The sequence below is a fragment of the Microcebus murinus genome, chromosome 15, assembly GCF_040939455.1.
Source record: "Microcebus murinus isolate Inina chromosome 15, M.murinus_Inina_mat1.0, whole genome shotgun sequence".
NCBI lineage: Eukaryota > Metazoa > Chordata > Mammalia > Primates > Cheirogaleidae > Microcebus > Microcebus murinus.
Genome location: NC_134118.1, coordinates 11,504,920 through 11,525,511, shown reverse-complemented (window position 1 = coordinate 11,525,511; position 20,592 = coordinate 11,504,920). Strand labels below are relative to the sequence as shown.

The 20,592-nt window shown below is 46.6% G+C and overlaps 1 protein-coding gene across 1 annotated transcript in view; it reads left to right on the top strand.

Annotated features, from left to right (window-relative positions):
* The window catches only part of NEDD9 (neural precursor cell expressed, developmentally down-regulated 9), a 174,615-nt gene that overhangs the window by 15,124 nt on the left and 138,899 nt on the right, over positions 1-20,592 (top strand). The window lies entirely within an intron of this gene.

The following is a 20,592-nucleotide window of genomic DNA, read 5'->3' as shown; positions in this document are numbered from 1 at the left end:
TTGACATAATAACAGCGTCATACACCGGTGTGGGGGATTCTCAAGACCACCCCAGGTTCGGTGACTCACTAGGAGGACCACAAGAGTCAGCGCATAGTCATACCCACAGCAGCTAAGCTCTATCACACTAAAACCAGCAAAGGGCAAAGCAGATGGGGGAAACCAGGCAGGCGCTGTCAAAGGTCCTCTCCCAGTGCCGTCACACGGGACACACTTAGATCCTTCAGCACTGAGTTACGAGAGGTGTGAAATATTGTCTCCCGGGGAAGCTCATCCGAGTCAGTGCCAGAGCTTTGATTGGGAACTGATAACTTAGGTACCCTCTGTCTGGCGTGTACCAAAATTCCAGACTCTTGGGGAAAAAATCAGGTGTTCAGCATAAACTACATTGTTTGCACAGTTAAGGCGCAGTGAGCCCCTCTTATCATGGAACGGTCAGAATCCTTCCCAAGTTCCCAGACGCCGGCCAAGGGTCAACCTTGCAAGCAGAACTGAGATAGCAGTCTCATGCCTGCCATGGGAACACTTTTCTGCACACGGTCTCATTTGATTGTTGTGAGGTTAGATGAAATAATATATATCCATTGCTTACAGCAGTGCCTAACACGTGGGAAACCCTAAACATTCTTTCAGCAATGACTATTAAGTGGGGGGGGGTGGGGGTGTCCAGGTTTAGAATGACTACAGAGCCAAAATTGGCTGAATTCATATTTGCCTGACTAAACAACATTCATGCATTTATTCACTTCACTCTAGCATAAGCAAAATAGCATCCTTCTGCAAACTGCAACTGGAGAATGGAGACGGTGGGTCCCTCCCTTCTCGGGTTCCCAGTGTAGCTGACTATGTGGAAGACAGAGCCTCCTCCCTATGAGGCAGGAGCCTCACCAGTTAACTTTACTCTTAGCCTGTATTCATGGTCTACCTCTTTAATGTCCCCGGTGAACCTATTTTGGGATTTTCCTCCTACTCCATTAGGCGTGCTTTGCTGATGTCCTTCACTTTTCAGGATATGAATCCAGAATGCATAAGAATTTTATAGCACAAGAGCTAGATAGTGAATCTTCACGTGACAATTGAGACACCCCTTTATAAATCATTCTTAGCCTTAAAGAATTTCTAATGAAAAGCTGTGTCCTATACACCCCTCCCAAATGCCAACCAGGTTTTCGGGTCTTTGATGATGTTGATGGGCGGTAGAACATCCGCCAGCTAGCTGTGAATGCACGCTAGGCAACTGCGGTGCGAGTCAGACACGTGCCCTACAGAAATCTCTGCATTGAAATGGAGTCATTGAGTGGGATCTTTTAGTTAAAAGGGGGTGGGGATTTAGAAATAGGGACAGGGCTAGAAGCATCATTTGTATTTTAAATTAATAAAAAAAACTCATCACCAATGGAAATTGCCATAAAGTCATAGAGCAGGATGAAACAAAGAGTCCTAGAGCAATAGTTTATTTCAACATTGGCCTTGATAGCTGTTCTACATCTGTCTTTTCCAATAAATGAAGATTTTGTAACTTATTAGTCATTTCTATCCCCATAGAGCCTAGCATAGAATTCACGCATAGTGAATGTTTATTAAAGGTCTGTTCCATTAACACTCAAATCCTAATGCATTTCCATTTAGTAAATGAGATTCATCTTTGGGTTTGGTGGTTCAGGACATGTCCCAAGTGAGTAGATGGCTACTTCCTAGATGACTATAGTCAGCCCAGTGCCAGATTTTGACACCCACACAAATATTTCCTTCTGGTGAGAAAAGCAAGCAAGAAAAGAGAGCTATAATGAAAGAATCGTGTGACTGGGATGGTGTGATATAATTTGAAGAACAAATAACAGCATCCAAAAAAATAAGATGTGAAGCTCGTGGCATATGGGAATCAAAGTGTTCATCGCAGCTCTGGTTGCTAGTAGCTGGGCCCCAGGATGCTACCGAATGGCTTAGGGCATGCAAAGGAGAAGCAAGAGGGAGAACGCACGGAGCACAGGGGAAGGAAACAAGAGAGACAAAAATGGAATAATGTCAGTGTCTTAATTAATTTGGGCTGCTGCAACAAAGTACTGTAGACTGGGTGACTTGGAAACAACAGAAACCTATTTCTCACAGTTCTGGAGGCTGGAACTCTGAGATCAGAGTGTTTGATGACGGCCCTCTTCAGGGTTGCAAACTGCTGCCTTCTTGTGTCCTCAGGAGGCAGAAAAAGAGCTGGAGAGCTCTCTGGGGTCTCTTATAAGGACACTAAATCTAATCATGAGGCTCCACCCTCATGAGCTAATCACCTCCCAAAGGCTCCACCTCTAACATCATCAGGGGAGGGCGGTTAGGATTTCAACATATGAATTTGGGAGGGATACAAACATTCAGTTCATTGCAACTGGCACAGCACAACTCACTAAGACTTCCCCCCTATAGAATCTCCCAAATAGTCCTTGGGTATCTTTGTCTCCACCTTTGCTCAGACTAATTCTCCTTCCTGTCCATGTGCCAGATTAACTCACATAACCCCCCTTCTTGAAAACCCCCAGCCCATCCCAGCATCCAATACTTTCTCCCTCCTCTGAACTCCTATATCTTCCATTATAATGTTGGATATTTCTCCTTAGGGTCATAATTAGATCATACAGATATGTTGTGTATACTCCTAAGTTTCTCAAACAAAACTGACGTGGTTTTTGTTTTCGCCCCAGCTACAAGCATTTCTGCACCCATCTGCTGTGAATGGGGTACAAAGAGGGCACCACCTGGAGTTTGGCCAGACTTCCACCACGGCCCCATCCCTTCAGCTCTGGCCCCCTGGCACTGCTGTCTGAGCACACAAGTTTCCTTTAGCAAAACCCCAAACCAGGTTTGCCAAAGGCTGTTGTCTCATGTTTCTTATTTCTGGAGACCATGCCTCTGCTATTTCATTGCTTAAATAAAGCTTGAGTACCCCAAAAGTCAACGGCAGAAAAAAGTACCACACACGCATACACACACAGAGTACATATGCACACACACTCATGCACACAAACATGCTGATGTGTGTGTTTTAGTTTGGCCTACCTCTACAGCCTGAGTGGGAAACTCTACGCACCCTTTCTGTTGCTTCTGTCGTATTGCTCTGCTCTTGTGATGATATGGCGGCTTCTCGAAAGCTCCATGCAGTCAGGGAGTGGGTGGAACCCTTGCCTGGATGGATAGTGACCACACAATTCTTGTGAAGGTTGTTTCATTTTCTCCTCTTCCCCGTGACACACTTTTTTTTTTTTTTTTTGAGATAGAGTCTCACTTTGTTGCCCAGGCTAGAGTGAGTGCCATGCCGTCAGCCTAGCTCACAGCATCCTCACACTCCTGGGTTCAAGTAATCCTGCTGCCTCAGCCTCCCCAGTAGCTGGGACTGCAGGCATGTGCCACCATGCCCGGCTAATTTTTTCTATATATGTTAGTTAGCCAATTAATTTCTTCCTATTTATAGTAGAGACGGGGTCTCGCTCTTGCTCAGGCTGGTTTTGAACTCCTGACCTCAATCAATCCACCGGCCTTGGCCTCCCAGAGTGCTAGGATCACAGGCGTGAGCCACCTTGCCAGGCCCGTGACACTCCTTAAATTCCTAGCAGACTCTTAATCACGTTCTCCTTTGGCCGTTATGTTGCTGATCTGTGATGCCCTTTGTAGTTCAACCCTTTCCTCAGGTGTCGCGCCCTCTTCACCCTGAGAAGCCTACTTTCTTTTGTTCGATTTCTCTTTAATCCATCCATACTTTCCCTTTTGGGTGGTACTGACCTTGTTCAAACAGCACTGCCCTGGAACCACAGAACTGGGAGCTGGACAGGACTATTGCCTCCCTGCTCTGGCCACCAACAACTGACACCTGTGGAGAACTCTGCCACAGATGGGCAGCTCTGAGTGCCACGATGTCCTCTGCTCGTAGAACAGCATCCTGCTCTCATGACACAGCCAGGAGTTTCTGAAGATTATTTGATAAGGCCTTGTTTGTTTTTGACCCAATGGTCAACCACACTGTTGGTGGTTTGTCCAAGATGTGGTTTGTCCCTTGATGGCATGGAATGAGTCTCCATGAACTTGGCAACAAAATGGCAGCAACTGGCCAAGCTGCCTCAACCAGGGAACGTCTTCATGACAAAGGCAGTGTTTCCTGGACTGGATGTCCACCTTGAAGTCCAGGGTTAACAACATGTGGCAATTTGTTTGGGATATTAGGAAAGAGGAACATTTTCAACCCTGCCTCACAGTAGCTGAAGCGGCTCTTGAGGAACTGGCGTAATGACTTCCAGCCTTCAAACAGGGAGGAGGACGTCCGGAAGGATGTGGGGGAAAAAGTAAAGTTTGTTCAGAAAATTAGAGGAGAAAAGAGTGTACTGTTCCCCATATTGATGGATTTGAGATCACCTGGCTAGAGGGAAAGGGAATAGATGCAGTGTATTGAAGCTAAGAACAGCAAAATTTGGGGAAAGCCACTGATAATACTAGAATATGAAGTCACTTAAAAATGAAAACAAGAAAATAAAAATTGTGAAACATTAGCTGAGAGCTAATCTGAGGTGTCAAGGGTAGTGGATTCTACCAGAAAGATGTACTTATTTTTTCTATTAATGTCCTGTAGTTCAGGCATGAGAATGGAGAATGCAGACATTAGAGTAGGTATTATAAATGATAATATCATGGGAAAAATAAAGCCTAAAATTAAAAAAAGAAGAAAAAAAAATGAGAGGAGCTTACAGATCCCTTTGAACTGGCCTACCTGTAGTTATCTCTATTAATGCAAAGTTTTCAAAAATGAACTAGAGAAATATGGACAGGTGGGCACTTGTTCTCTAAAGCCAGTTGGGTATGTCTTCATGATGCCAGAAGCTTCCTCTGTCCTCTTTCTCAGAGACATCCACACACAGCAGATGACTCCTGCAGACTCCTGGGCAAAGTCCCACTTGCTTCTGGATTCTTTCAAGTGTAAACAGGAAGGCTCTTCAACAATTTCCTAACACAGAGATAAATAAGTATCCTCCCCTGACACCCCTGCAGCCCTGTCCCAAATGAAATCCTTGTTCACTCGCTCTCTGTAACTCATCTGGGCTTTGATTCTTGGGGGCATGGTGGGAACTTTCCATTCTCTCTGAGCTTTTCAGACTTAGCATGTCTCTTACAAAATATTTGTTCTTGGCTCACCATTAGAAAGATGAACTTTGAGGAGTGCCTACTTTCCCCTCAATAGTGACAATACACACAGTTGAGCCACAGTAAATTTGCCTTTCTCATTCTCTGTGGCCTGCGATGGTGTGGCCTTGGCCTCTCCTCAGTATTTGAACTTCTTCAGTCTTTACAAATGGTAAGAGTTGTTTTAAATCTCTCCTTGCAACATTCCTTCCCTGTCATCCCACATTTTACATATAGTTTACTGCACACATTTTATAAAGCGGAAATATAATGTTCTGATCCCAAGTCAAGAGGCAATCATTAAAAGTGACATGCACGTCACTTTTCCTCCCTCCTCCAGCCACCCTGCCTACACTACCCACCACACTTATGAAAGCCCACAAAGCTACCTACAAGAAAAAACCCCCAGTCTACTTCTGGAGTGACTTGACTCTCCAAATGGCTTCTCAGCGGAAACCTTCTTAAACACTCAATTCTGTGTATTATCTAACATAATTTTCCTGTCAGCCAGGTTCGGAGGTGTTTCCTGAAACACAAATGCCATTAACATAACACCAAAAAGATTCTAGAACCTTCCAGGGCGCACATGGAAGGCCTCCCAGACCTGCCTGCGCTGGGGAGCAGCTCTGCACTGGCAGGCGTTTCTGCCACTCGTGACATCAGAAGAAAGACATCGCTGCTGCAGTGCTGATCTTACGTCACAGAGGGTGGCTGCTCCTGTAGTTATTGAACGGTCACTCTGAGAGTGGGACCCACAGTGGCCGCCTGGGCAGAAAGGCAGAAAAGGCTGCTTTTGGTCCTTGCCGGAGACATATCGCCACTCAGTAAGGTTGATCTTACTGAAGGTGAAGGGCTGATTTAGAAGAGATTCTTTCTCCCTGAGTGTGGGTTCTGGTCTAGACCAAAGCTTTGCAGGGGGGAGCTGGAAAGGCCCTCTGCATCCTGCCTGTTTGAGCGCACATCTTGTTTCCTTGCGGTGATAAGTACCGACTGACCGACTTGTCTGCATTATTGTCATGAAAGCAGGAGTCTGAAATAAAGAGAAGGAATCTCTTTTTAAATGCTAGTATTATTATTATTTGTGTTTATTTTCTGGGTGCTGCTCTGATTCCAAGCAGTTACATAAAAGTTGCAAAGCCACGAAAACACCATCCCAATGTTCCTCCCGAACTTGGACTGGACACTCCCTATTTAGTGGCTAATAATGGTCGGTGGCTTTCTCTTCCTTTCTGACTTTATTTGGGGTGTGCCTGGCCTTGAGGTCTGGGCTGAGGCCATGAGCAGTCTCTGTAGTCCAAGAAACATTTCTCAGGCTAACGAAGATAGGTGAGAAGCCAGTGCTCAGCTGCCTGCAGCCGCGCCAGCACCCACGGGGCAAGGACAAGCCAAAGGACGGGGGTGATTGGGCGAGTACAGCCTCTGGAGGGATAAGGACAAGTCTGCCCACAAGAGTGAAGAGTTAGAGCAACCAGAGTATGCTTGTGTAATGTCTCAGCAAATCAATTAAAAAACTTACATGTGACACAAGCTAAAGAAAGCCAGGAAGGAATCAGTGGGTGAAAAGGAAATCTGGCAGCCTTAGAAAGCAGCGAAGCAGCAACATGGAGTCTTTATGAGCCCAGTGGGCTTGGCTAGAGGCCCCAGGACAGAAGGCGCAGTTGCTTATTGTATTCAACAAAAAGTCCCTAAAGCTGAGAGCAGGAAATCCTGTTGTTCCCACCCATGTCCTCAGCTGAGGTCCCATGAGATAATGTTCCTTAGATACCAGCGGAAACTTTTCTTGCATGCTAAGGGGTGTAGGTCACAATATGCTTTAGAAAGTTGGTTGAAAGGTCACATCATTCAGCCAATAAAACCTTTATCCACACATTTATCCATCAATTATTTACTGAGTGCTATATATACTAGGGAGAGAGGAGGGGGAGGGTGTTATCATGACAACAAGGATTAAAGAGACCAGACAAGACACTCAAGTGACCTCATGGCCTAAAATGATGCTAGTGAGGGCAGCAGACGCCCACCCGGGATCATTTAGAAATGCGAATTCCCGGCCTACCCAAGCCCTACACAGAAGCCTGGGGCTGGGCCCAGTGGCTGTGTTTCCACAGGCCCTCCTGACGTGTGGAAATTTTGAGACATACAGGAGCACGGTGTGTGGAACAGTCATGTGTCTTGGCCATTTGTGAGGTGTGTGGAAAGTAATATATTATTAATGATAGTTAACATACCGACATTTGTGAATAATTTATATGGATGTCACCTGCAAAGATTTTTTAAAAGATAGATCCCTGGCTCCACCCAATTCTGGCGGAGTCAAAATCTCCAGGTGTGGTAGCCAGGAATGTGGGTATATAATTTTAAAGCTCCCCAGGTGACTCTTAGACCAGCCTGGTGTGGGAACCGCTGGTCTGTAAGAGCCATTTGCCCCATAGCAAAGAAAAGAAATCATGGGACTCCAGAGGGAGGTCCCTCCGAGAGCAGGTTTCCCCGGCCCCAACAAATCTCAGGCAGACTCTGAGTTTTTAAATAGATAAAAGAGAGGTTGCTCAATGTCCCTTTTCTGCCAGGGTCATCGGGGCCCTTTATAAAAACCTGGAGCTCCAAAAAAGACATGGTTTGAAAACCACTGGCAGTTCCACACTACCCTCCCCCTGTCACACAGCCCATTCACTGATGGAGAAACTGAGGCTCAGAAAAGTACTAATAAAATGACCTGAACCAGCTAGAAAACCATGTGACTGACCGTCCAGGTTTGCCCAAGACTAAGGGGTCTTGGGCATGGGACATTCAGTTTCAAAGCAGGGGCAATCCCAGACAAGTCAAGATGAGTTGGTCACTCTAGGTCACAGCCTGCACTAAACCCGTAGTTCCTACCTTTGGGATGGTTTATTATTATCGGTGGTGGTGGTGTCGCCATTGTAGTTGTTATGCCATGTCACTGTAAGAATTTGAGTTGCTGTTGTTTTCTTTTAAAAACTTGTTTTTAATCCCTCATTCCAGAAGGACTTAAAGGAGTAATACCATCATGTTATATTTTCAAAATATTCTAAGTACTCTAAAATACTCTTACCTCTTCCTGTACTTGTGTCTTCTCTATCTTACAAGTGTTCACCTGCAACCTGCCATGTGCATACAGATAGTATCTTTTTTCTGGCTTCTATATATTTTTGTGGTGTTTGCTGTGGTATCTACTGTACCTTACTGAGATCTGTGTATTAGTCAGAACTCTTCATGTTGCCAGTAAAAGAGCCTGATTTCTAATGGCTTAAGAAAACAAAATGATGGAGCGTATCGGCTCGTGTAGCAGAAAAGAGCTCCGGGCCCAGCTGGACACAGGGCTCCGTCTCGTTAGGACCTGCTCTCTCCCTCCCTCGGCTCTCTCAGGTCCACTCTTCCAACATGGTAGCAAGATGGGTGTCAGCACCTCCACACCCCATGTCCCCTTGGTAACCCAGCTGACTGCCTCCTGTCCCCAGTAGCTGCTGTAAAAATCCCAACTCCCTTTAGACTGACTTGTGCTTCGACCCACCCCTAAAGCAATACGGCTGCCTGGACAGTGGAAAACGCTGATGTGAGCACTGTGCTAGACCCTGGAACCAGGGGCTTAAGAACAGAGAAACACGAGTCCCCCGGAGAAACGTCAGGATATGCTCCCAGAAGCAGGGAGGGACAGATGCCGGGTGGGTGAGAGCAGCAGATGTCCACTGTGATCTGCAACTGAGCCAGACCCAGTTCTGGAGAGCTGAGCACTCTGTCCGCAGTGCGTGGCCAGCGTCTTCCTCCATCCAGCTGAAATCTAGGGACTGTTTCACCCCGAAACACCAGGCTACGTGACTCCAAGGCCGTCAATGTTGGTTCTGATTTTTAAGACGTGCGCAACATTTGGCCGAAGTTCACAGTGGCCCCAGAACCAACGAGACTGTCGGAAAAATGGCCAGCCCTTTGCAGGGCTCCCGAGTGTGGAGCTCCTGAAAGTTGGGGGCTGGTGACTCACGTCCCTTGTGCTTTGGTTGGCCCCACGTTTTCCAGCTGGGTCTGTGACGTGTGACTCAATATTTTCTTCAATGTGTCCCATAGAAAAAGAATAAATAGCCCCGAAGCTCTTTCTCTGTCTTCCTGCCTCTCTTCCTGTGATTCATGCTCGGGCCAACGCGGCTCTGTTCAGACGGCGGCGTGTCAGGCTGCCCGGCAAGTCCCGACACGGCTGCTTGCTTTGGTTCTTTCAGTCCGCTCTTAAGCCAGGGTAAAGTTACACCTTGTGGCTAACTTTTAGTTGCTAAACCTTATCGCTTGTTAAAGCTGAAATCTTAGATTATATCACATGAAAATGCCAGCTCCCCAGGTACACGTGAATCACGGCCCCAAGTCACTCTCCCCACCCTGACATTCATTTAACGCCTTCTCCACTTTTACAAGGTACTTTCTCTCAAAACCCCACCATTAGCAAGGTCTTCTTAAGCAGTTTTCTTGTCTTCTTGATCATGCTGCCCCTATTCCAGCCAACCCATTTTATTCTATATATAACCCCACAATATAGCCCTAAGTGGAGTAACCACGTGTCCATTTTTCGAATGGGCTTTAGGAAGGTTTATTTTACAAATTAATAAATCTTTCAGTCACGTGGGGATTCCAACTAGCAGTGGGGCCGGCCTGTTAGTTTTCAAAGTCTGCCAAAAGAAAGTAGCACACACTGGGTGGTTTAAAATGACAGAAATGTATTATCGCACAGTCCTGGAGACCAGAAGTCTGAAATCAAGGTGCTGGCAGGGCCGTTCTCTCTCTGAAGCTTCTGGGGAGGACGCTTCCTTGCTTCTTCTGGTGGCCCCAAGTGTCCTTGGCTCGTGGCAGCGTCACTCCAGTCTCTGCCTCCCCCTTCACGTGGCGTCTTCCCCTGTGTGACTCTGTCTTCACAGTTTCTCTTCTTCGAGGACAAGGACAACAGTCACACTGGATTAGGGCCCACCCTCATGGCTTCATCTTAACTTGATGAAATCTCTAAAGACCCTATTTCCACATAAGGTCACATTTGCAGGTCCTGGGGGCTTAGGACTTCAACATACCCTTTTTGGGGGGCGTGGGGGGAGGGACACACTCTACCCATAACCGCCAGGAGAGAGACAACAAGAGAAAAAAAAGGATCAGAAAAATGACTCTTTGATCTTGGCGAAGCAAAAAGGAGATTCTGATGTCCTCAGAGGATATTTGCTGGAAAGAGCTTGGGACACTGACAGGAGTATCCTGAGATAGAGGGAAAGGGCCGAAGGACAGGAGTGATGGCTAATGGGGGCAGGAGAATCCACGGGGGACTAAGAAGCCATGACACACATGCGCTGTGAGAGCCTTCCATGTGCTTTCCGTGCCTTTATCACACTGGAGCCTCAAACTCTGCCAAAGAATTGCTATTATTCTCATGTAATAGATGGGGAAACTGAGGCTCCAGGAAATTAGACTCAGCTTGGACAGCTGTAAGGAGAAGAGTGAGCTCCTCATCGTGATAACCATTGGTTCTCGCATGCCCACTAGGGACCAAAGACATCCTAAATTAACTCAGATCTTCACAGCTCAGAAAGCTAGAAATTGGCAGTAGTATAGATGAAGAAACAGAAGCTCAGAGAGGTTGGTACACTTGCCTGAAACCACACAGTTACTAAGTAGTTGAGCCGAAATTCAAACTCGGGTATTTCTGGCTGGGAACACTGTTCTTACCAGAAGGCCGGGTTGGCAGTGGACATTCAGGCACTCAAATTAAGATTCGCCTCGCTTCAGAGGAAAAAGAAACCGAACAATAAACACACTTGAAGTTCAGCAAAGGCCGTGAAGCACAAGTGTGCTCCTGGGGGACAGGCAGGAGAGAGGAGGTGGCCCTGCAGCTGTGGGAGACCGACCAGCGGGCAAGCGGCCGTGGGGGCCGACCGCGGCCCAGTCTGTGCGAACGCCACGCCGCAGCGGCCATCCGCTCTGTCTGTGGCTGGTGGCTGGTGGTGCTCACTGCGGTGTAGACTGGTGGCGCTCACTGCGGTGTAGACTGGTGGCGCCCGCTGTGGCGTAGACGACCCTGTTCTCTAGAGGAGGGGCGAGCGGGAAAGCTGGTCCGAGGACACGCTCTCTGGAATCTGCCGGGAGCGGTTGGTCGAGGGGGGCAGGCTTGTTGACGCTGAAGAAGAGGACATTTGGGGCGGGGGCAGAAGCTCTTCGGATGTCCAAAAATTAGTGGGTGGGAGAGGAGGAGAGAGGGAGATACACAGGCCAGCCCTCACCTTCCCATGGGGACAGCCCGGGGCTCGCTGGGACACACGCTTCCTAACAACTCCACAGGGCTCACGGCGGAGCAGTCGGCCTGGGGGGCCACAGAGGAGCCTCAGGAGTCACTCGGTGTCCCCCAGGGACTGCGCTGCTCCCGACCCTCGGGGTCCCCTGGTTGTCTCGGGGATTATAGGGCAGGAACAACTTATTCTGTCACCTGCCACTAGGTTCATGGCTGAGGCCCCTGTGACGAAAGACAGACGAACAAGAGAAAAGCGTACAAATGTATGTAATGTAAGTTTTGTATGACATGGAAGTCTTCATGGGAAAATGAAGACCCAAAGAAACAGGGAACCCAATGTATTTGCTTAGTCGTGATGAAGAGTGGACAGTCGTGCGGAGGGAGGACTGGACAAAGGGGTGTGAACCGATGGCAATGAACCGGGGAAAGTAGCAAGTCCTATTTGCTCGGTTCTCTCTCTGTCCCTGTGTCTTCGCAGATAAGGACGTTCCTTTCCCCTCAAATGAGTCTCATGTGCTTCCTCAGGGGAAGGTCGAAAGTTCCTTCCTAGGCCTCTGACGTGCTTCAGGGCAGGACGGTGGGGTTGGGCGGGTGAGAGAGACCCTCCTGCTTCTGCTGTTGTCACATCTGCCAAGGTGCCATATTGGGGGTAGCACGTCCTGAGCCCCATCGGGAGGAACCCTGACTCCACGAGGCCATGAGGCTCCTCCTGAACTGGCGCCAGACTGCGGCTCCAGGCTCAGCTCCACCGCTCCGGCCTTGAACTTCACTCCAGCCTGGGCCCTCCTGCAGAGGGCTCAGTTGCGTTCCCCTGACTCTGGACACCGGGCCCCCTCTGACTCTCCCCTCCCTCTCCTCGCCCCTCTCCCTTTCTGGCCTCCGACCTCAAACTTTCCTGGAACATCCGCCTTCCACCTGTGGGTCTCCTTCCGGCTCACTCCTTTTCTCCCTTCAAGACTCCGCTTCTAACGAGCTCGATCCTGGGGAGTATTGCACAATGTATGTGTATCTGGACACAGCGAGCCGTGCACCTGGCATACACACAAGTTTTGTCAATGATACCTCAAGAAAGATGGGGGTGGGGAAAGACTCCACCTCTCCCAAGAAGCCTTTCTGATGCGCCCGCCCTGGGGGACATTCCCTCCCCCGAGCCGCCCCCCAGCACGACTCCTTGCTCACTTGCCTGTCTCTCTCCCGTGAGGTTAGTGACAGGGTCTTGTTCAGTATCTTGGTCACATCCCCTCCAGCACCCACTGTGGCATCTGGAAGGGAGTAGAGGCCTCAGTAACTGTTTTGGTGACCAATGACATTGAGGGGAGGCCAGGCCCCCTGACCTTTAAGATCCTGTCCACTCTTAAGAGTCTGTGAGTTGATATTTCTGCTGCCACGGTTGGTCACAGAGGAAGTTGCAAAGCCAGACGATGAGACTTTTGTTTTGGGCTGCCCAGGTCTGCCTGGTCTTTTTGCAATTTGTAATCAGGGTATTTGAAAGAGAAACTGAACCAAGGCATACACAGTTCTGATGAGGCAAGAGTTGCAAAATAACTAGTTGTGTAACAGTGACAGTGGCTTCTGGGGCCATCTTCAGCCCTGCCCAGATTATACAAGACTTGATGCATATAGGCCAGCTTCGTGCAAGAGCCAACAGGACAACTGTCAAAACTGTGGCCAAGAGGTCCAAAGCCCTTTCTCCCTCAGGGTACCACTTCTAGAGGTCAGCAGGATATAATACCTGAGAGCCTCACCCCAGCACCTTCCTCCTTAAGACTGGATAGACGCAAAGAGACTGGATGTGACTGTAAACCTGTTACCCAAATGGTAGAACCCTTGACCCCTCTGTCCATTGACAATTAGATTATTATTTACTAGATCAAACTGTATTGCCCAGACCAGCTCCTGCAGAACTGTGACCTGCAAATGCCTCAGCCTGGAAGGACAGCGAGACCTTCAGTGTATAGACTGTCCTTTGTGTCTTTAGAAACAAGAGGTGCTCTGAGCTAGATAGATCTGGATTTTTATCCCAGATTTCCAAATAAAGACACTCAATCTCAGAGAGAAATGACTTGCCCAAAGTTGCGGCTCATGAAAATGAAAAGAAGGGGCCAGGTGTCCCTATCCTCGGGTACAGGGCTCGTCCCTACCCGGCACCTCCCGGTCCTGCTCTCCTGCAGAGACCCAGGGTCCCCGGGGCAGGAGGGACAGGAGGGGCAGGGCAGGCTGGTGAGCTGTCCGTGGGGGCCCCTTAGTCCCACGGGGATGCAGAAAGGGCAAGAAGGGTTGGGGCAGACAAGTGGAGTATGAGGAGGGGGAACAGGGAACGATGGCGGACCCCTCTCAACAGCTTTCGAGCCAGCTGGCTGAGCATGGCCCCCACGGAGAAGAAGTTTGCACACCCTCTCCACAGGGACCCTACTAGGCACGAACACAGAGGTGCTGCCTGCAGCATCTTCTGGGTGAGTGATCAAACCAAGTCAAGGAGTCTTGAAAACTGAGGGTGGCAGCCCAGGCCCAACCCGCTCCCCGCCCCCCACCAGAGCCCAGGCCAGCCTCAGACAGGAACTATGGAGGTAGGGCAGAGACAGCCAGCCCCCTCTGCCTGTGAATTCCATTGTGTCCGTTCTAATAAGATTTATTTCACCCAGTAAACAGAGGGCACTTTGAACTCACCTGGAGGGCCTCTGAGTCTTCTTACGACAACACAACCAAAGTGAACCACAGATATTTGCTTCCTTACTAAAGGATTGCTCTCTGGGGTGGGTCTTGAACTGCTCTAATGCTGGTCTCCCTCATTCTTTTGTCTTTTAAGGGCTGTCACTATTGTCACTATTGTGTGGAATAGCAGGGCTAGGAGAGCCTGTTGAGTCAGTACCTAGTGCAGAAAAACCGCTTCTAAAAGATACAAATACAGCACCCACAGGCATGTTTGTTTGTTCAGTGAGCATCTACCAAGCACGTTCTGTGTGCCAGACACTGTCCTCAGTGCTGGAGAAAATAAACAAGTCCCTGGTCTAGTGGAGGCTGGAGCCTTCAGACAGAGAGAGCAGGTGCAGAGGTTGTGTCTGAGGACCAGCAAGGAGGCCAGGGGCCCACAGGGTCACAGCAGGGGCAAAGTGGTACAAGATGAGCTTGGAAGTTGTTTACGCCCCACGGTCACGCCAACTTGGCCTTTTGATCTCCGTTAAAAATAACTGTCACTAATGCTGCTTGCTGCCTACCATATTGGTGTTTATAACCGACCCATGACGTAGTGTGTACTTTCTACCCTGAGAAAAGTCCTCTATCAGTGTTGATGGAGTTGAAAACAAGATAATCCCTCTTCCAGGAAGTCTCTTTAGACACCTGGTGGCAGAAGACAGGAGTGCTAAGCAGGAGGGCAAGATTGTCCGTCTTGGGCAATCTGAGGTTCACCTGGGAATGAAGCCATGGTCCTCTGTGGCTGTGACAGTGGGGTGGGGGTGGGGGACAATCCTGGTTCCACAAAGAGTAGGCAGGAGGAGAGTCTCTCTGAGGTCTTCGGTAGCAGCCCCTCCCCCCCAACACTGCTGCCTCGGTGATCCATTCTCCACCTCTTCCCCTGCTATCCTGAGAACCAAGATAGCTCCATGCACAAGTAACCTGGAATCTTCAAGTTAATTTTCACTGTCTCTCCCACCTGCCTTTCCAAGCTGCCTTCCCAGTCACCTGATTTCAGACAAGAAAGTTGTTGTTGTTTTTTTTAATAAAAATATCTTTTTTTCTTTAATATCCTCTCTACAAATTCCCCAGATTCCTCTCCTTTCTGTTGAAAGGGCTGACTCTTGGCTCCGGAGGGCTTGGAATGAGAAGGCTCAGAGTTTCTTCCCACTTCTCCCACACCTGAGTCCCAATCTCCAGTTTTTTAAATACTGACTCACTCATGGTGGGGAGTAGGAGGAAGGAGAGAGGGATGGAAAAATAAGAAAGGATTTCTCACCATCCATGGAGTGAAAAAAAAAAAAAGAAAAATAAGAAAGGAAAGGGTTTTTTAATGATAAAGATAAAATAGGAGACAAGGCACCTCTTTTCTTAACTCCAGAGCTGGACAGGCTGACATCCACCGTGGGGTGGGGACGAGGGTGCAGAACTGGCTGGCAACCAGGACAGAGCAGCAGGTGGACTGTGGCCACTTGTTGGAACGTGTGATATGCCACCCAAGTGCAGCAGAGATCAGAGCTAAGGCTGGAGCTCACCTCGGAGGAGGTAATTGAAGTCACACACTTCAGAGTCATCCACATGACTTTGTCGGTTGGAATCTCATTTTATCAACTACTTATCTAGAATAAACATGACCTCACCTGAAACTTGAAATTCAGTTTCCTCTTGTCTTTGGAAGAGTGTGATACTTCAGACAGGAGTATGTTTCCATGGGACATTGCTGATATTTTGTCCACCACCCCCTCCTGAACCTTCCCCTCCTTGAATGTGCCCTCTCGCTCCAGGATAAACATCTTCAAAAGGTGGACCTTCTAATAGAGTGGACCCGGTGGATTTTTCCTTTTCAATTCTCTGGAATTCAATGCTATGAGAAGTCTAAGTCTTTAGAATTGAGGCCACATGCATATGCTAATATTATGTCTATTACACATACTTATCAGCACATTTTTTGTAGCCAAAGATGCACCAGACCCAAGCTTCCATTGATATGATTTATATCACTATAGATTAGTATTTCCTGTTCCAGAATTTCATATAATGGAACCAGAAAGCATGAAGTCTTTTGAATATGTTTTCTTTTGGTCAGCTTAAGCCATGTTACCACATTTATCAGTCATTATTGCTTTTTATTACTGATTAGTAGTCCATTGTATAAACATCAATACTGTAATTTAAGTATTCAGTCATTTATTATTTCTTCTACTCTTCATTCTTGCTGTAGCTCTATCAAGCATTATTTCATTTTGGACTAAAGAGCATCCTTGAGCATTTCTTGTACTAATAGTTTAGATCTGCTAGAGATGAATCTTCTCAGATTTTGCTTATCTGAAAATGTCTTTATTTCACCTTCAATTTTGAAGATGATTTCTGTTTAATATAGAATTCTATGTGGACAAAAGATTTTTAATTCAACACTTGAAAGATGTTGTTTCATTGTCTTCTATCCTCTATTGTTTCTGATGAAAAATTAGCAACAATGTTTAACTTTGCTCCCCTGTATGTAAGTCTTTTTCCTCTTGCTGCTTTTTCAAGATTTTGTCTTTATGTTTAGTGTTCAGTCATTTGACTATGAGGTTCCTAGGTGGAGTTTTCTTGATCTCCATCCTGCTTGAGCTTCTGGGATTTGTAAGTCATTTTTCAAAAAATTGGGGAGGTTCTTGGCTACTGTTTCTTCAGATATTTTCTCTGTTCTCATTGTCTTCTTCCGGAACACCAATCACATGTATGTTAGCCTGATTGCTATTGTTCCACAGGTCTCTGACCCTCTGTCCATTTTTCCTTCATATTTTTTTCTTTCTGTTATTCAGATTTGATATTTTCTACTGGTCTGTCTCCACCTTCACCGAGTCTTCTATTGTCTCGGTCCTGCTAGTTAGCACCTCCAGTGAATGGTTCACTTCGGGTATTGCACAATGCTAGAATTTCCACTCTTTTTTTTAAAGGCTTCCATTTCTCTGCTAAAAACTCTTTATCTATTTACATACTATGACTATTTTTCTCTAATTAACGAATACATTTTTAAGTATTTGAATACATATTAGAAAACATACATGTTTTAAAGGTTTTATACTCTAAGCCCAACATTCGGTCCATCTTAGAATCAGTTTCTTTTCAGTGCTTTTATTTTTTGCTATGGATTACATTATTCTGGTTTGTTTTTGTTTGCATGTCTAGTGATTTATAATTGAATACTGGACATTGTGAGTTTTACATTGCAGAGGCTCTAGTTCAGGCATCCTTAAACTACAGCCCTCGGGCCACATGAGGGCCACCTAGCACATTTATCTGGCCCGCCGGGTGTTTTTGCCGCTGCTGCCTGTCCTGCTTAGCAGCCAACTCGTCCCAGGCCCACAGTGCGCATGTGTAGATTGTGCGCCACACTGTGCAACAGCCCTCCAACAGTCTGAGGGACAGTGAATTGGCCCCCTGTTTAAAAAGTTTGAGGACCCCTGCTCTAGTTCAATAGAACTTCCTGCGCTGAGGAAATGTTCTATGTCTGTACCAGCTGGTAGGGCAGCCGCTAGCCACACGTGGCTACTGAACTCTTACGTGACTAATGTGACTGAGCAATTGAATTTTAAATGTTATCTAATTTTTGTTAATTTAAATTTAAATGCTCACATATTTATGCTCAGAACTGCTCAGTCTCTATTATAGTTATGTCCATCTCAAACCCACAGCAGCTGATATTTGGCAAGCCATGGGTGGTTTTGCCCTGCACGTGCACAGCCCTGCCATCAACCGTGGACTCAAGGAGGAGCTCCTCACATGCACACGCAGACTTCTAGGGCTTTCTCTCTGCACAGATTCCAGCCATTTCTGTTGCCTTGAACTGTGATCTCTGCCAGGAGTACGATGCTGTGATCCAGCTCACGTCTCCAGGCAGGAAGCTGGGTTGCTGGGGGGCTCACCTAGTGCCCCCTTCTTCCAGGGGTTATAATCTCGTGCTGTTTATTTTCCATTGCCTGAAAACTATCCTGCTTCTTACAGTTTGTCCAGTTTTCTAACTGTTTGCGGGAACTAATCTGAAACTAGTTACTCCACTGTGGCCAGCAGCCTGAGAAGTTTCCTTTCAAGTAACAATGTGAAGAAGAGGAGGAATGTCTGCGGGAATGCGGTTTCAAACCTAGCAGCAGGGATGGGAAGGCCTGACGCAGGCCTGACTTGCCAGCAGAACAGCAGGGGGGCTTCGAGGGTGGGGTACAGTGGGCAGAGGACAGAGAGAGTGGCACAGAAGGCCAGAGAGGCACAGGGCTGGGAAAAGATTCATTTGGCTGTATTGGTCATGATAAGAACTCTAATGTTTACTATAGTGAGATGAAAAGCCATTGGAAAGTTTTGGGCCAAGAACTGATTTGTTTTTTTTTTCCCAGTATATTCTGGGGGTACAAATGTTAAGGTTACATATATTGCCCTTGCTCCCTCTTACCCCTTGAGCTTCAAGAGTGTCCATCCCCCAGTAGGTGCACATTGCACTCATTATGTATGGATATGATTTGGGTTTTAACAGGATCACACTGGCTATTGAAACAGACCTATAGGGCAAAGGCAGGGAGCTGAATTAGAAGGCCACTGAAAAAAATCTATTGACTTAACTTACAAATTTAAATTATTCAAGGTTGGTGGCTGGGTTTTTATTAATTGCCTAGAGTTTGGGGCTCACTAAGAGATAGGCATCTTAGTGTGTAAGATCACATCATCTGAAGCCTAATTAGCCATGTGACTTTAGGCAAGTTGATTAAACTGTCTCTTTTTATTTCCATAAAATGTAAATAAGAATACCTATCACTTAAAAGATACCATGACAATTAAATGAGATAATTGGCGTAAAATTCTCTAATTCATGATGGATGCACATGTAGTAAGTGCTCTATAATTGTTAACTATTGCTATCTGAGAGGCTGAATGTTTAACAATTATCTCTTTACCCCATGAACACTGACTGATCACCTACTCTGTGAATAAAGGGTAGAGACACCCCGTTCTTATTCTCAAGGCATATGCGCAGCTTAGAGAAGAAATCTGGCATGGAAAAAATATCTCAAAAGAACACTGAAGAAAATAAGAGGTAAGCAGAGGTCCACATTGTCAACTCTTGCACAAGGAAGGAAAGTTTAGGCATTATCCATTCAGACATAAAGACTATCGAGAGGAAATCAGTTAGAATTTGAAGGATGAATCAAATAAAGACACTCTTAAAAGGGAAGGGAGTTCTGAAGATCCTCTGAATATGTGGCCATGGCTAATGGTGAAAGAGATTCTTAGATTCAAAGTGAAAAATTACGAGTTCAATATGGCCATTGTCTTCTTAAGCTCACATTCAGAATCAACCATAGGAAGTAGGCATGACAGCTGAATGGCTTTATTAACTTATTTTTGGAAATTAGATGATGAATGCAAGCACAGTCTCGCCTAACAAGAAGCATTTCCCACTTGTCTCTGTGAGGCTGCAGGAAAGGCTCAAGAAATGCAAGCAGAGAGAACTCGTGGGTCCTGAGACCCCAGTGCAGAGCACTGAGGAAGTGAGTGGTGGCCCTGGGGCCACAGGAAGGTAATGGATACACTAATCAAAGGTTTTGATTAATGTGTGTTGTCTCACTTTTCATCTGCCCAACATGCATCCCATTGATCATTTCCAGCATAGCCCATCAGAGGAGAAAAACTTGATGAAATATGATCTAGTGAAGCAGCATAGGCCAGTCCCACGGCCAGATATAAGCTGCTCTGCTTTGGAAACACCTGCATAAAACACAAGGCAGACCAGCTTGTCACAGAGTCTAACTAGCATATCTAACGACCTCAGCTAGAAAAGAGTATCCATCTATTTAGCAGGGGAGAGAGCAGTGGGAAGGCTCAGCCCCATGCAGGCTGTGAAGGGGTTACTTTGGAGATGCTTTCTGTTTGTCTCGATCAAGAGATTCAGCTGAGAATTTATTAAGAATGGGCAGAAAATATATCCGTCAAAGAAATACTATGCAGTCATCAAAAAGAATTAGGCACGTTCGTGTATTCTAACAGGGAACTATCTCCAACATCTATAGTGAAGTGATGTTTATAGTCTATGACTATTTATATGAAAAAAATGAAATATACATATTCATATACATTAAAAAAGGTTGGCTCTGGGGAGGGGAATTGGGTGGCTGGGACTGAAGACAAACAGGGGACTTGTGTTTCAGTCTAAATCCCTTTGTGTCTTTTCAATTTAGTGCTATATGCACCTAAATTCAGATAGGTTGTGTTTTTTTCCCAGATGGAAAATTAAAAAGTATAGGGGAAAAATAATACCCATGATCTAATTTTTAAAAAGGTTAGATTAGGTCCATCCCTTTCCCGTTTGCAAAGTGCACCATGATCATGCCAGATGCTGGCTGCCATTCCTTTCTGATATTTCACCGAAGTGTCCCTGAGCATACTGGTTTGCTAGGGCTTCTGGAAAGAAAGCAACACAAACTGAGTGGCTTAAATGACAGGCGTTTATTGTCTCCCAGTCCTGGAGA